We start from the raw sequence: 16,401 nt of genomic DNA, 5'->3' as shown, positions 1-16,401 counted from the left end.
CCCGCGATGGGCAGGGCAGGAAAACTCTGATTGAGCATCCAAAAGTATTTATAAGAGGAAGCACTCTGGATTTTTACCCTCTGCCCAAACACAGTCACACGTCCCTGCATTAATAAAAATCTTGCAGTGCGAATGGAGGAAGCCCCCACGTTTGGGAAATGTAAACTGAGGGCCCAAGGTAATAACGCAATGGATCTGGAAGAGCATAAAATGACCTGTGAGGTCGAGGCAATTCCGATCACTGATTTTTATGACTTCATCAAGCACTCAAAAAAGTCAGGAACTGAATTATTTCTGTCAAAAACCCCACCATTTCGCAGGTTTCTGTACACCCACACGTGCACTTATCCAATGTATTAGTCATGTACCACTACCAAAACAGAATAAAAATATATTTTAACAAATCTTGCACAAAGTCAAAACATAATTCCTTTTACAGACATGTTAGTCCACAAATCTGCTCTTTCATTCAGCTTAGGCTGCCAGAATCTCTTACGGACATCTATTACACAGATCTGCCAAACCCATAATTCACTTCTTGACATTAAGTAATAAATACATAATGCAGACACACATTTGTCCCTTTCACAATTCAGATTAAATCCATTTCCTTAGATAAGAGCATGACCTTTGCAAGTCACCTTCCAAAATTCAGAAAATCTCTCTCCACTGAGGCGTGCACTCCAATGTTCACATCCTGGCTCCGAGTTGAAACAAGAGCTATGCACATCCAAGCATTTGACATTAAAATAGTAATTTATGACTACTTTGTGTGCTATTGGCATGTGGAAGTGCCATTCATACGGCAGACACTCATGACAAGGCTCACTGTACAGGCAGAGCTGGAGGACACCAAGATCCACAATTAAAATTTTCACAAAGAAAATACCATGCAGGCTGCTCCTGAGCCGGGAAGTGCTGTGTTCTAACATGTTAACCTCACACAATTTCTATTAGCCTGGAGGGTGGTGGGTTAAACTAATGGTGAACTTTGCACTTTGCGAACAGTTACACTCAAATCATCTCCTTGAATTTACTTCTAAGAAAGGACATTGATGCTGAGACAGAAGTTCACATATAAGGAAATATCTGGCTCTGTATTGTTTAAAAAAAATGTAAGCGTGGGATTTTTGGGGCTAAGGTCTGTACTATACAACACTTACAAAAACCTCATGGAGACCAGCCCTGCTGATTAGTGCTTCAATTTCGTAGTCAAATGGAGGTCACTGCAGTAGGTGTTTTTCAGGGGAAATGATTAGGATGGGGAAGGATGGAGGGAGGATCTGCAAGAGATGAAAACAAATGACACTGGCCTTGTAATAAAAATTCTGAGTGCAGCAGGGAGGGGAAGATGTATCATCATTAGCTCATTTACCGGTTGTGAACTAGCGAGGGCTCATATCCATGAATCTTTCCATGCAGCACACGCGTTTTTAAGAAGGCAGTGAGCTCTAGCACGTACCCGTAAGATCAGACCCAATGATCACACGAGTAATACGCACCCAGAGAGAAAAACAACAGTCGAAGTTGTCTAGCTGGCATACTTCTGAAGTTTGCCGCACTTCAAACAGAGCAAGAGCCACAGCAGACACCTCCGAAAAATGAGCCATGCTCCGCTGGGGGACCGTGACACTGAGGGAGGTTGAGCATGTGCAGCTACTGCTGGGCAAAATCAGGACTACGCTCAGTGAAGTACTTAGCCCTAGTAAGCTCAAACACAAAGTCTGACCCAGAGACAGACAAAGGTAGGCATGTAGGACAGCATGAGGACATCGGCATTCTTGTGGCTCTTGGTCTTATTACTCATATAGAAACAAGGCTGGATTTTCAAACCTATCAAAAAAAAAAAATATTTAGGAAATCTGACTTTCGGTGTCACTCGTGCTCCTTCTTTACATTGGTTACCCTGAAGAACACCAACAGCATAATAAGGCTGAGGTTAATAAAAGCAAGAGGAGAGCCTGGGTCTGAGCAGGGCAAGACCCATTCAGGGGGAGCCACCACTCCATCTGCCAGCCCTGGAAAGAATAGCCTGCAGCCATATAGGAGAAGACGTATCATTGCAAGTGACAATGCAAGGGTCTGGCAGCAATTCAATGCAAAGATTTACTGGACCCGTTTTGTGAGCAAAGGCAGGAGACATCACGGTGCTGGCCTCCTGTATACGAGGGGTGAAGACTAAAGGATCATCCAAAGGAAAGAGAAGAAACAAACAGCAGCTGTGAAAGGAGGAGGAAATGACATGGGAAAGAGAAATCATCCCCAGCAAGGACATTTTCTTGTTAGGTGATGTAAATTAAAACACTGGCATTTACATGAAGGCGAGGCTGGCCATTAGCTTCTTCCTCCATGCCCAGTCACCTCTTCTTTGGTTAAGAACAGGATTGTGCTGGTGAAGAAGAGCAGACAGACCCAGCAGGACGGGCCAGTCCTGCGACTGGTTCACTGGATTTGAACTCTGGCAATAGCAGTTTGGATTTACAGAGGAATTTAAAAGTCTAAACCACACTGAGAGAAGGCTCCTCAATATCTGGTGATTGCAAGCTGATTGCAAGCGCATCTTTATTCCCCGTGGCACCTTCCCTCTGAGCCTCAGCTCTCCATCTACACAACTGTAGACAGAGACTGAAACATTGCTTTCATAAAGGCCTGAGTTCAGAAAAGCTAATCCCATTCCAAAACACTCAGACACATATTTAAATCCCACTGGCTTCATCGGGTTAAAAGCACTTAGTTGAATCAGGGCCCCATGCTGGTCGCAGGGACAGTGAGAAGGACCGTGACAGATAAGACAGGTGCAGAGGACATACCAGGGTATGTATGGATTTCCTAGAAAAGGCTTTGGAAGGGAATAAGAGACAGAACTAAAAAATGGGAGAAAGCTTTCTAGTTAATTGAAGATTAAGAAGAAGTAGAAATAGAAAGTGCAACACAGCTGAAGGTATGATAGACAGAAGGCAGGAGATTACTTAATAGTCTAACACAATTATATTAATTCCTTTTAATCTTTTTATACACATTGTAAACAAGATCTCTCTATCCCATGAAAATTACCTTTTAAAGGCTGGGTAAATACATTAACTAATCCTGAAATCCCAGAAATCCCAGTTTATTTTATTTTTTTGAGAAAACAAAAGCCAAGCAGGGAAGAGCTCTGTAAACAGTTTTGACCTTCAGAGGGCCTGGCACTCTGTTTGTTTATTCCAAAAATGAAACACTGCTTCAAGCAGCTAAGGAAACAAACAAAAAAAAAAAGGTCATTTAAATGGAAATGGCTGCACCTCATTTGTAGTATCCAAACGGATGCACCCTAAACATTCGCAACATTACACAGAACGCAGAGCAGATTACAGGGACCAGCACCTCGAAGTCAGGCGGAAGATAAAACTCTCACTTCTCTTCTTTGAAAAACAATTTCAAAATCAGTCTAAAGCCATCCTGCAAGACATGGCAGTAGAAAGAATTTTGATGATGGCTCTGAGTTTACTATAGACAATTGGTCGCTGCTATCCCTTCATGCATCCATTGGTGAATATTGTAGTTCCTGCTGATACTAGCGCACATCTTCTACTTGTGACCCCAGCGAAACAGCAGCACCCTGTGCTGGCAGGGGTGCGGATCCAACGGGTCCCATTTTGGACGTTGTGGTGGGACCAAAGCCACCGTCACAGTCCATCCTTGCCACAGCCTGAGCCCTTGGGGCTCAGCACGACTCCGCGCTCTCCCAACCACCACCACAGCCCTCTGAATCATCTCATTTCTTTCTCACAGACTGTTTTTTTCAGAGCAGAATATCCCAATGAATAATACAAATATGCTACAGTATTTCTTTGTAAATCTAATTAAGCAGTTGAAGGGAGAAGTAAAACACGGCCATGCAGTGTACTAATCTACAGCCGCTCCGCCACATCGCGCCTGGGAGAGCACGAAGGGAAATTAACAGCCACAAAAAAGTTTTATGGTTCCGTTTCCAAATATCTGCAGCGGAGAAAATAAAAATCAAGGCAGCAAAATGTGAGATGTAAAAAATGTTGTCAATATTATCCAGCAAAAACTATGTAACATAACACAAAGGATACTGTATCTGTTTTACTTTGTTCTAAACATGTAGATAGCTCTGCTCATTTTATATATAGACATACAGGCATTTTGCTTACAGCCTAAATAGTTCCTATTCCACCCTAATTTCAAGGGTGTAACACATCATGCTCAGCAATATGTAAATCTCAATTAACAACAAAATAAAAATGTTAATGTTGATTTACAATAATAATTATTATTAATAATGTTTTTGCATGAGAACAGAGATATCCATCTACTGCTCACTGCCCAGTTCTCATTCAAGAGACAAACTCTATCTAAATAAATAACTAGAGATGAAAACACTGATGCCTCCCAGGGTTAAAGCTCTGAAAGCAAACTGCAGGAAGGTTACAGGACACAAATATTGCTGCTGATGGTCTGGAGGATATTGAGTTGAAGTTTCAGGACAATAGAACTCAAATTCGGCAGCTGCTGCCATGGTACAACAACTGGCAAGACAGTACTTTTTTAATATATATTTCTTTTTCATCTGCGATACTGTACATTTCGCTGCCATGACAACTAAACGTTTTCTGCCCATCTGTATGGTGACAGAATAGATATATACATCTGTTCATGAATCTTGTTTTTAAAAGACAGATAATATTTTCCCAACTTTTTGTATGTTTTTAAAGCTCTCTTCAGAATGAAGGAGAATATTGCTGCTTCTCTAAAAGAGCGGTCCATAAATCACACCACACAGGCACTATGTTGCCCAGGAGATGCTCTTAACATCACTCATCGCCACCACAAATGAAAAAGTCAAAATGGAGGCTGGTGACAAGGACCGGGGAACACTACCCTCAGCACATGTTCCCTCCCTGTGTTGACTTTGCTTATCACCATTAGCAATATTGCTACCCAGAGATCTCCTTACCGACTGATCAGAAACACAAAGCCATTTTCGCAAAAAAAAAAAAAAAAAAAAAAGAACAGGACAATATATGAATGATTAGGGACAGGGAAAGACATTTTACTGTGATGCAGTTTAATAATTCTTTAAAGTCTTTGTAATACCTTCCATCCCAAGGCTTCCACATCTTTAGAACACACAATTCAAAAAATAAATCAACTTTAGTGACATCAAGCAACTCAACCAAGGTTGTAGCATCACTAATCTTTGTGTTTGCCTTGTCCTTAGGCACTTCCATTAAATAAAAGCTCCTTTTCTGCACTACCAAGCCCTGACCCTACGCACAGGCCAGGCTGTGACACCGGCACATGAAATTATTCCCAGCCACAATAAGTAACAGATTCTTGAAATCTTGAGGAAGATTTAGCTTCAGATTAGTGAAAAATTGAAAAAAAAAATGGTTCTGGAGTCAAAGAACTGCAATGTGGAGACAACAGGGTTTGACAGGGAGTAGCTTTACATTTGGATTGTACTGGGAAGACACTTCCACACACTGAAGGAGAAAAACAATCCAACAAAAACAGTATCACATGAAAGAAAGGAGAGATCTGCAGCTCTGATGTGGAGTAGAAGCCAATAGCTATTGAAACACAGTGGAAAAATGCGAGGAATATGAGACACAGCATCCTTCCCTAAAAGAACTACTACCGTCTTTCATGCCACATAACACAGCAAACGATTTGGCAAGGCAGCGAAGCCATGCTAAACGCGTCCCTTCAGCACATTTTGGAGCCAAAACATCACGTGGCGCAGGCAGCGTTAATCTGCTCCCCCGGCTTCTGCGAGCTGCCTCGAACCACCTGGCCACAAGCCCAAAAACCGGAATTAGTTGCTCAGATTAATTCCTGTCACCTCTCTGGCGAACCTCGTACGGGATTTAAAAGAAGGACCCCACGGCAGGGCTCCTTACTGACATGGCAATTACTCTAAGCAGGCAGGTTAGCTAGTGGCTGCCAAAACTATTTATTAAGGTAAATGGAGAGAGAAACATCGACAGATCACACAGAATCACAGAATGTCAGGGACTGGAAGGGACCTCAAAAGATCATCCAGCCCAATCCCCCTGCCGGAGCAGGAACACCCAGATGAGGTTACACAGGAAGGTGTCCAGGCGGGTTTTGAATGTCTCCAGAGTAGGAGATGTGGCCCCGGTGCACTTCACCCTCGCCTACAGCCTTCCCACCTTGCCATGCTCACGTTGCGTCCATCGAACCACGGCACGGATGCAGAGGCAGCACATTTCAGGCGTGTTCTGCCATCAGCTGCCTCATAACTAAGCGTCTTTTTTCTCACAGCACCTGAGAGGCAGGAGCACAACTCCTCCAAATAAGTTCCCGACTCCACCAGAACAGTCTCGCATTATTCCTTACCAGGAATATTTCACCAAGGGGAATGTCCAGCAGCCCTTTCCACTGCTGGCCATCAGCTCCACAAGTGTGGCTAAAAAGATACTATAGCTGCATTTTTTACCTGCTTAAAACGATGCATAATAGGACTAGCCACAGCATAGAGCTACAGCCAAGCCCTTGGCCAGGCCACAGGGAGACACAGAGGCTATGGCAGGCAGGAGTGAGAGTAAGTATCCATCTCATATAATCCAGAAATTCATTTTCTGTTGTGCTTCCACCCGGCACTGCAGTAAGCCAGGTTTTGGAGCATCATTCAGCCCCAGAAGGCGGAAAGGAACAATCAGGCAACCTGAGCGCACGGCTGCTGGGTATGTACAGTGCAGTCAGTGTAACATTTCTACAGTTAATTATTTGGAATAAATGTACTAGCTTAAATAGGTCACTGTGATACTACAGTTCTCCTTGGAGATTAGACTGGAAAAGAAGGGACTCCCGAAGGGACTTCTCCTTTAACACCCTCCAACTCCAAATACCAAGTGACTGTATTACACACATCCGCTGCAATGCATTTTGATACGTGTTTCAATCAAAATCACTCATAGCATTTTAAAGCCATTAATCATGCGAGCATCACAACTGGCACAAAAATGCCTTTGACAATGTGATGATCATTAGACTTATTGTACAGACAGGTAAAGTGAGGCATGAAAAGGTTAGTCGTACTGCCAGAGGGATTTTATCTCTCTCTGCAACATGTAGAAAGCAGTTTTATCCACCTGATAGTTGCTCTGACTTGCAATTTCAGCTCAAGGCTCAGGGGCCCACACCATAAACACCACGTAGCAAATAAGCATCCTAATCAGCTAACACAGCGAATCCCCGTGGCAGCACGCATCCCGCTCGCTCCATCACAGCTGCTCTTCCACACAAAAGCCAGGACAAAGCAGTTGCTCTCGACACGTGTTATTTCCAAGGCATTCCTCCATCCTGCTAAAATCATTTCTGGTTCATCAGGATGACTTTCCATCAAGTAATGTCTACAGAACAGGGAATTACAAATTTCCTATAGGGACAAGTTGTAAATGTCTATATATGGCTCAGTATGAATTCTAATGACATGAGTTATACCACTGCAGCTCTGTGCATGGATGCACTCAAACCCATAGGGTCACAAGCATCAAAAAGGTAACCCAACCCTTGTCTTTGTAACTGATCTCCCTCCTCTACCGCCACCAAAATGGCCAGTGTTTGCAAGGCCCATAAATCCAATCAAGGAACTGTCACTCCCACTCTTTTTCTCAAAAAAAAACAAACAACATATATATACATATATACATATTTTCTTCTGTCATTGTGTTCCTGAACTGGCTCACCAAGTGGCTATGTGAAAAATCAGAGTCACTGCAGAGTGGTGGTAGGAAACACCCATCAGGACCAGGAATGTGCTGCCTCTGTTGTGGTCAGAACAGATACGTGTCAGGTTTAAAGGGAGATGGGAATCACAGCCTTACTTTACCGAAAAGATGCGATTCTTTACAAGCAATTCAAGTTACTACAGCAAAAGCTGGTTGTTTGTTTTCTGTGTAAATTGGCCCTTTAGGAGCCCTGCTGGGGAAGACGGTACCTCCTGGATCCAGGATGACTGGGGAAGGGGGATCACAGCTCCTCTGCCAGAGGCTCCCATTCCCTCCAGGGACTTTCCAGGAGAGTCCAAACCCTCTTGCCAAAGTGGACTAGGTTACGATTGACAGCGTAAAGCAACCCGGTTACCCTCCCTGTGACCACATGGTTATATCTGATCACGTTTAACGTCTACACAGAGTTTCCAACTGGTACCAGAAGACTTTTAATTTGTGGGTACAGAGAAACAGATTTTCTGAGAATTAGCTGGATTTTATCTTTGCCAGTGACAGATTAATATTCATTATGAAAGATTAAGCAATCAAAGGAAATCCCCATTAAAGAGCTGAAACATATGCAAAAAGTTTTAAATACTGATATGTTTACACAAAGACAACACAAACCCTTCTGTGCTCCTGACAATATAGGAATGCAGCACTTGGCACTGCAGTGATGGCTACAGCCAGCAACCTCCACCAGCAGAATATCTTTTTTCCACTTCCAGCATTAATAATTTCAATCCTTATAGTTCAAATAATTCAGGTATAATTTAGAAATTACCTTCCATCTTTAGAGGGAAGCAGCAATGAGTTTTGATAATAAATTGATGGGGGGCCAATCCCTAGAGTCAGCAGTCCTAAATTCATTAGGTCAGGTTTATTAAACAGATTTTGCCATTTACCCTTTAGCCAGCACAGCTAAATGTCAGTCCTGTTCCTTCCTCCTAAACAGTCCCCATTTCCTCTCCAAATGTCACCATAGGCACAGTCTCCCTTTCTGATTGCTTTGCCTTTCTCCAGAAGGACACTTTGCACCTCAGAAGCTGCTTGCTGCCCACACTGCACAGCATGTTCCCAAAAGGAAGATATCTCATTAACAGCAGAGCCACACTGGGATACAAAGGAGCCACACGCTTGCAAAAAGCACCTCATCTCATTAGCAAATGGTTAATGGGAGGCTGCCCCAGCCCCGCGATGGCAAAATATGAGGTTATCATCCCAGAGGCAGCTGCATTAAACACTGCTGATGGCTTGGACTGCAATCTGCCATCACCCAAGAGTTACCGCTTAATGGTAATTAAGGCAAAGCAAAAAACCTTACCTAATATAGCCAACAGAAGTAGTGCAGAACCAACCAATTCATCCTTAAAGACCATTTCAAGAAGAAACAATAAAATCCAGTCCTTCTAAAAACAACTCCAAGATCCTGAACAGTGTAAGAAGGGTGGTCTCCCATGAAAAGACGTGCTGGAATTTGGAAAAATCTGCCCCATCCACCACTGTATGCTATGGCCAAGTCCAGCTCCATCACAGAGATGATGAATACCACAGGTTCCCACTGCTTTCAATGAATTTCTACATTGTCATTTTCCTCCCCCAAAGAAAAAGACTCAAACTATTAACTCATCTCCACCTCTCACACCCTTTCAGTAAAACAGGAAACTACATAAATGTTGTACATCAAAGAGGTTCCTTCATTAAAATGTGAAAAATAATTTGTGTACTTCAGATGAAAGGTGTTCTGGGACTGTGAAATTTTCTGGCAAATTTAATTAAATCCCACAGTTATCCTCTCATAAACACAAAGCTTTTGGGAAAAAATGTTATTCAAAATTTAAGTGATTCACAGGGCTCATTTTCTTTTCTTTTTGCAAAATCTTCACCTTATAAACTGAACCAGTGGTGAGAAGCAAAACAATTTTAAACGACCTGTGTGTAAAGTTACATTTCCAGATTAGGAATTCTCAGTAAAACTTTCCAAAGAAGAGGAAAAATCCTCAAATAATTATGGGCTGACATGATTTAAAAATCAGAAATGAATTTGCTACGCAAATTTTAGTAAAACTGAAAAATCAAAGGCTTCCATTGTGAAAGATGTGCAGATCTAGCCGTCACATTGGGGAAGCAAAGAGCTATCGAAACCATTGTAAGAGAACTTTCTTCCCTCTGAATATCCCAAGGCACCAACTCTGGCATGGATTCCAGAAACTCTTCTTAAATCAATGACTTAAAAGGTACAGAGTCGAGTAGATCGAGCTGGGAGCCTCCAGAAGAGGGACCCCAGTCAAAAAAACCTTTGAGCAATTATACCCTTGCAATCTAATCTTCCCATCCCTCACGTATCAATTCAGACCAACTGTAAAATCACTCTGTGTTTTCCCCATTTTTCACTGGATCCCTTCAAGTGGGACATTTCTTATCTCTGCAGGTAGCTGTTTGTCTTTCACCAGCCAGGCTAGATGTCAACCAAAGTCCCAACCTTTAGTTGTCATTTTGCACCTGCAGTTGGGAAAAAACAAGTCCTTGGCAATAATCAAAACATTCTTGTTTCTCATGGTTCCATTCTTTTATTTTTCTCCAGGGTTGCAGCTCTCCATCCACGATCAGAAGCTCCCCTTATCTAGTAGCCTGAACCACTGTGAGCCCTTTTTTGCTTAATGAGGCAGAAAGTTCAAAAGTTCGCAGCTTGCAGTCTCAACAAACTTACTCATGCTAACTGAATTCTATATAAGGAGTTTCTAAACAAGTTCTGTAACAATCATAGAGTCATTTCAGTTGGAAGAGACCCTCAGGATCATCAAGTCCAACCATAGCCTAACTCTGGCACTAAACCATGTTCCTAAGAACCTCATCTAAACACCTTTTAAACACCTCCAGGGATGGTGACTCCACCACTGCCCTGGGCAGCCTGTTCCAATGCCCAACAACCCCTTCCCTGAGGAATTTTTTTCCTAATATCCAATCTAAACCTCCCCTGGTGTAGCTTGAGGCCATAAGCATTATACCAAAAAATTCAATAAGCTAAAGCAGTCTATTCCCTAACACCATATACAATCAGATTACGCTCAGGCCAATGTAAACACTTCTTCATAATTAGTCCTGACATAAATTAAAGCAAGAAAGTTTAATTTCATTCCTTATAGTCACTAGGATGATTACTCATCAGTGCTAATGCCCAAGAGCTCAGGTTTGTAACTAAAAACTGATTTTCAATGGCAAAAGCAATCACTTGAGTCAGACCCAGACCTCAGCACCTCCTTAGCCCTGGAGCTGCCCACCTCTCCAGTCCATCACCTCGGAGAACTGTCACTCGTACATGTACACAGAGCACATTTTGCTCAACTCCAAGATGAAAATACCATCAATGTAACTGAAAAAAAAATAGTTTCCTAAGAGAGACAGCTTCAGGCTGCCTCCCTCTCAAGGGGGGTCATGGTAACCAGGCTGTCAACAGTGGGGGAGAGCAGCAAAGTTGAGATGTTGCTGGCTACAAAGATATTGCATGGTTAGAGTCTTCAGAACATGGTACAGACATTAAAGAGCAAGAAGTCAACATGTGCATCTAAATGGAGGGGCAGGCAAGCTCCGTAGCATCCTGACCAACCATTTAGATGGGGGATGCACTGGAGGGTACCACAGCTCTCTGCAGACCCACACTCCCCACTTTCTTTCTCGTTCCCCCAGTGCAGAGAACACAGAGGAAACCAAGCACAGTCCTACATGTTCACACACTCCCTGCTCCCACAGTACACTGCAACAACATCTGCCCAAGCAGAGGGCAGGCACCACCAGCAGGACTCAGCTGACCATATCTCATCAGCTGGGGTAGGACTCACCTCACCCAGCTGAGCACCATGTTCACATCCAGCCTTCATGAGACATTTAACCAGGGGAACAAAGCCATACGAGATGAACACTGCCCCATGTGAAGCGTCCAACATAATCCTCAGATCATGTAATTACAGTGAGAGATCACGCAGCTTTCCACCCCACGTCCCTGTCCTGTGCTCTGCAAAACACCAGAGAGACACAGCCTGCAGATCTGTCCTCAACACGCCCCCAGAAAAGAAGGATGTGACAAACTCCTAACCACAACTGAACAGCTCTACCTCTCTTTTGTTAGCTGTGGACAAAACGATCAGGTCAATGCCAGTAAACAGTTTTGAGAAAGACAAAAATGTAGCCCTGCAAACGCCTAATGGAAACCAACTGCGATGAAAACTCCCTCCGCACACGCACTCCGTTTGGCTTTCTCTCAGTTATTTCTTATTGGCAACACTTCAATGCTAATAAGACACCATAAGTGTACAAAATGTAATAAAGATGTTTACATTAAACAGAAGACTACAGATTAAAAGAATCTGTTCTGTGAGGTATAGAAGCTCATCTCCAAACATCTATTTTCAGGTAAACACGTACGTATGAATAGGAAAATATCTGAAAAATATTCTATTTTTTCTTTGCTGGCAAAGACCTGACAAGTTCCAAGACTTTGACACTGAAATTAGCCAAACAGCCTTAAAATATGACACAATTATTTAGCAATGAGAGCAATGAGATTGGAAGGGCTTTCCAAGCAAGTGCCTGATTTGTCATTACTTGTAGTCCTTGAACTGCAAACCGCTTCACAAAAAGTACCCTTTAATCCAGCTTCCATGGTAAATTCTGGAGCATGCCTATGTGCTGAAGCAGGGGAAGAGACATGTAGACTTACATTTTGGATCAGTCCAGTGCTACCACCTGTGTCTGCTCCAAACCAGCCCCACAAATTCCTGTTTCACTCTGTCCAGTTCTACTGCTCCCTAAAAAGCCACACAACCCATCACAAGGGTCAGAAAGGAGGACGTGGCCTCGATTTTATCGGTCACTGGAGGTTCCTCTCTCTTGGACGTGTTTCAGGAAAGGATTAAGCAGTACAACAGAAGTGGTTCCACGTAATCTTAGATACTGTTGAAACATCCTCCTCTGTATGCCCCGAGAGGACAGGGCTGCTCGTATTGCCCTCCATAAGCCAGCAGTTTTGCATTAACAACATCACTTCTCAATGCCCCTGGGCTCCCATTGGTGCCTTAGAAGAGCTAAAACAGATTTTTCTCCAGTTTCCGCTGAGCCACCATGAATTGCTCACATGGGAAGGCAGATCATGGTCTGAAGTGATGCCAGGATGAAGCTGGTGCTCAGATGCTCAGACTGAACACCAGACACTGGAAGTTAATTTTCCTCTAGTATCATTTAACTGACTGTCCTGTGGCTTGGTCCCATAGCTGGCACTTTGGGTATAAGCTTTCTGCAGGAGCACCTGCCTATAATTTAATGGACGATACACACAGAATAATGTAGGGGTCACTTGTGGGCTTACACACTAAGGGAGAGAATAACAGAACATGCAACAGTACAAAATACTCTTGGAAATAAATCTCAAGGGTGACAAAGGTAACAAGAGGAAATAACAAATTGCACATTTCTTTACTAACAAATAAATCACTTGGAGATTGAGATGAAATGTTTTATCATCAGGAGCATCCTGAATAATAAAGGAGATACTCTAAACATTTTCCAAAGAAGGGAAAACATGCAAATTGCAGCTAACATGCAAATTGCAGCTAGCTATAAAAATTGCACATTGTGAGCTGTTTTATGAGGTATAAAGCCCAGAGAGCTGAACAGCAGGGATGGAACAATTCTGCATGACTGGTCTCACTTAGGAAACTTCCAAAGTATGTCAGAATGATACTATGGGCCCTTTAAAGTAAATATTTTCATGAGCTGATAGACTGGTTTAGGGTTCATATTATTAAATAAAAAGTTACACAAATTTACTCTATTGAGATTAAGACAAGCCTTGCTCCTTTATGAATTTACAGATACAAATGGCAGGGAAATGATGAACACAGATACAAAATTTATAAAAAAAACCAAAAACCTTGCTTTCCCACCACAACGAATTTTAAAGAAAAATGTTAACAATTGCTTTCCTAAAATTGGAAATCACGAATGAAGGAAAGCTTGCACTATTAAAAGCTGCTAGAGATAACTCACAGAACAACGATAACGCCGTACCCCAGACTCAGAAATAGCTGCTCCCAGGAATGCTTTATTCATTCCTGACACAGACTGAGGATGACAGATCAGATTCTGGCCAGGACCGTGTTCTGTGATCCGTCCGGCATGTTCCTTCCCAGAGAGGCTGCTCAGGAGATCCACCGCGGCCGGGCTGAGGACCAACCAGCTCCAGTTCTGAGCGGCTGTATGGCCTGAAGTTACTCTGAAAACTGCGTTTAGGAGCCTGGGATAATTAAGCGGCTCCAAAATACTGGCTCTGGGCAATGAAATTTGCCTACACTCACCAGGAGAATGAAGAACACCTGTAATACTAACGCCTTGAAACTCTACAATGAATTCAATTCTACAAGTGAGTCTGCCCAGATCTACCCACTACGTGCTTTCATAAAATTAAACACGCAAGAGGAAAAAAAAAATCATGTATCGCAAACCATTTTCATTTTTACTTGATTTTGTTTCAAGGAAATGCTAGTAATGGTCCTGCATAAATATTTATCAGACCACTCGAATTATAATAAATGAAAGTATCCTTCAACTTGCATACACAATAACTGAAAACTATTTTAGAAGACAGTGACAACAAGCAAAGAGTCTGAAGCAATAAATGTATTCCTTTCTGCCAGACAGATACAACAGTGCAGGCAGGTCTGTTTTATTGTAAACTACATCATCTGGTGTTTCTAGTTTGCATTACTAACCGTTTGAAGATATGATTAGGGTTTTCCAACACCGACTGACTTCTTTTTAGACTCTAGCCACAGTTTGTTAGGAATTTCTGTCACGCCTGAGAATTTCTATTGCTGATGAGGTACCTTAAATGGTATCAAATAGAAGATCCGACTGCTATCCTTGGCACCACAAATAAACCCAAGGAGTCTGTAATAATTTGCACTCTGCCTCTATTTAATAGTATCCTTAAGATTTCAGCACAGTGGCTTATTCAGGGCTGAAAACACCTAAAATAACAAGTTAACAGGGTCATCTGCAGCTCCTGTTCTTACCAAAGGGCCTCTACGGGGGTGGAAATGAGCGCCAGCTAATGCCTAAATTTAAAATCCCAATGAAAATCGGGGGAACTCAGACTCCTGAATAACCTTAGGAAACGAGGTTAATAAGTTTTGAAAGCATTGCTTAAGTCCATGCATATGGGCTTTGCGAGAACATTAAGGATGCTCTAAGCATTTCATGAATACCGCTATTTTATCTCAGTGTTCTATGTCAATGGGACTTAAGAAGATGTTTCAATGCTTTCCTGGGAAGCAGAAAAAGACTTATTGCTCCAGCTTTCTCACCTATGTAGGAGAGTTAGTCATGCCTTGCACCCCAGGGCACTGTCACACCAACTCCAATGAAACCTACAGATGCCTCTGCAGCAGCAGATGCTGAGCATGTCTACAGTCTCTGCTCCTCTAGAACTCATTTTGTTCATTTGCCATTACTAGTACATCCATGAGTAGTGTAGGGGTAAATATAGAAACTCCTTGAGTGCCAGGCTGTTACATCAACTGTGCACAGAGTAGAAACACATGCCAGACTTAAAAACTGGAGCTTGAGTCAAAAATGCTGTTTAGCTGAACCACAAATCATTAAAAAATGAGAAGGAAGACGTCAGTATTTAGGGTAGGACTGATCTCATCTAACTCAACCTTTCTAGTTAAAAAGTCAGGAAGTCTTGCTAGTCAACCAAGTCCCTACTGCAGCCAGAAAAGCGGTATTGCTAGATGGCATTTAGTTTCCCAATGTAAGTGGTATCATAAACCCATATGCATTTTTTGGACTGACCACCAGATCCTGAGATAGCAAAAATACACCATTTTGCTGTGGTACCAGCACTATGAGGCTGCACAGAGCAAAGCTGAGAAAATCCAGGTTTTTAAGAAGGCAGTAGAAGACCTCTGACAGACATCATTTCCACAAGACTAGTTATTATCTATTAGAGTTATCACTACGATGAAAACTCAACAGCACACTGTCATCCCACAAAAACCTTTTAACAGAATTCTGCTCATTTTGTGTTACAACAATCTAGAAATATAGAAGTTTTTTTTACACAATTCACTTCTAAGTCTGTAATTAGCAGACTGGCAAGGAGTGTGGAGGAATACACCAGGTGGGAAGCAGTACTGGAGATGAAGAAATGCCTTGAGCTTCTCCATGACCCCTAAGCAGCATAAGGGGAAGGTTACCACCCACCTCCACAAGATCAAAGCATCAGATCTTGATGACTTTCTATAAATAGAAAAGAGGGTGGGAAGCTCTGTCTAGCACTGTATTCTCAGAAAATGAAAAATCATAAAACATTAGTTACATGACTCTCATCCTGTACACTCTTAAACACCTTATGTACAGTAACATTCACTTCTTTCCACTTTTTATTTCTAGAAGTGCATATATGTGTGCGCGTTTCATATTGAGAGACAATTCCCTGAAATTAGGCTAAAAACATCGGTCTGGTAGAGAGTACCCATCACAAATTACCCAGCATGCAAACCTGAGAATATGGAGGAGACTCCCAAGCTTGCTGAACACAAACCACTGTTCAGAACCTGAAAGGAGAGCAGCCTGTTGTGGAACCCACACTAAAAGGAAGGTC

At 42.4% G+C, this 16,401-nt stretch overlaps 1 protein-coding gene across 14 annotated transcripts in view; it reads right to left on the bottom strand.

Moving 5' to 3' along the window:
- Positions 1-16,401, bottom strand: part of FAT3 (FAT atypical cadherin 3) — a 419,159-nt gene that overhangs the window by 302,713 nt on the left and 100,045 nt on the right. The window lies entirely within an intron of this gene.

Source organism: Patagioenas fasciata, chromosome 1 (genome assembly GCF_037038585.1).
Source record: "Patagioenas fasciata isolate bPatFas1 chromosome 1, bPatFas1.hap1, whole genome shotgun sequence".
Classification (NCBI taxonomy): domain Eukaryota; kingdom Metazoa; phylum Chordata; class Aves; order Columbiformes; family Columbidae; genus Patagioenas; species Patagioenas fasciata.
Note: the sequence above shows the minus strand (reverse complement) of the source record. Positions and strands in the feature narration are given on the sequence as shown.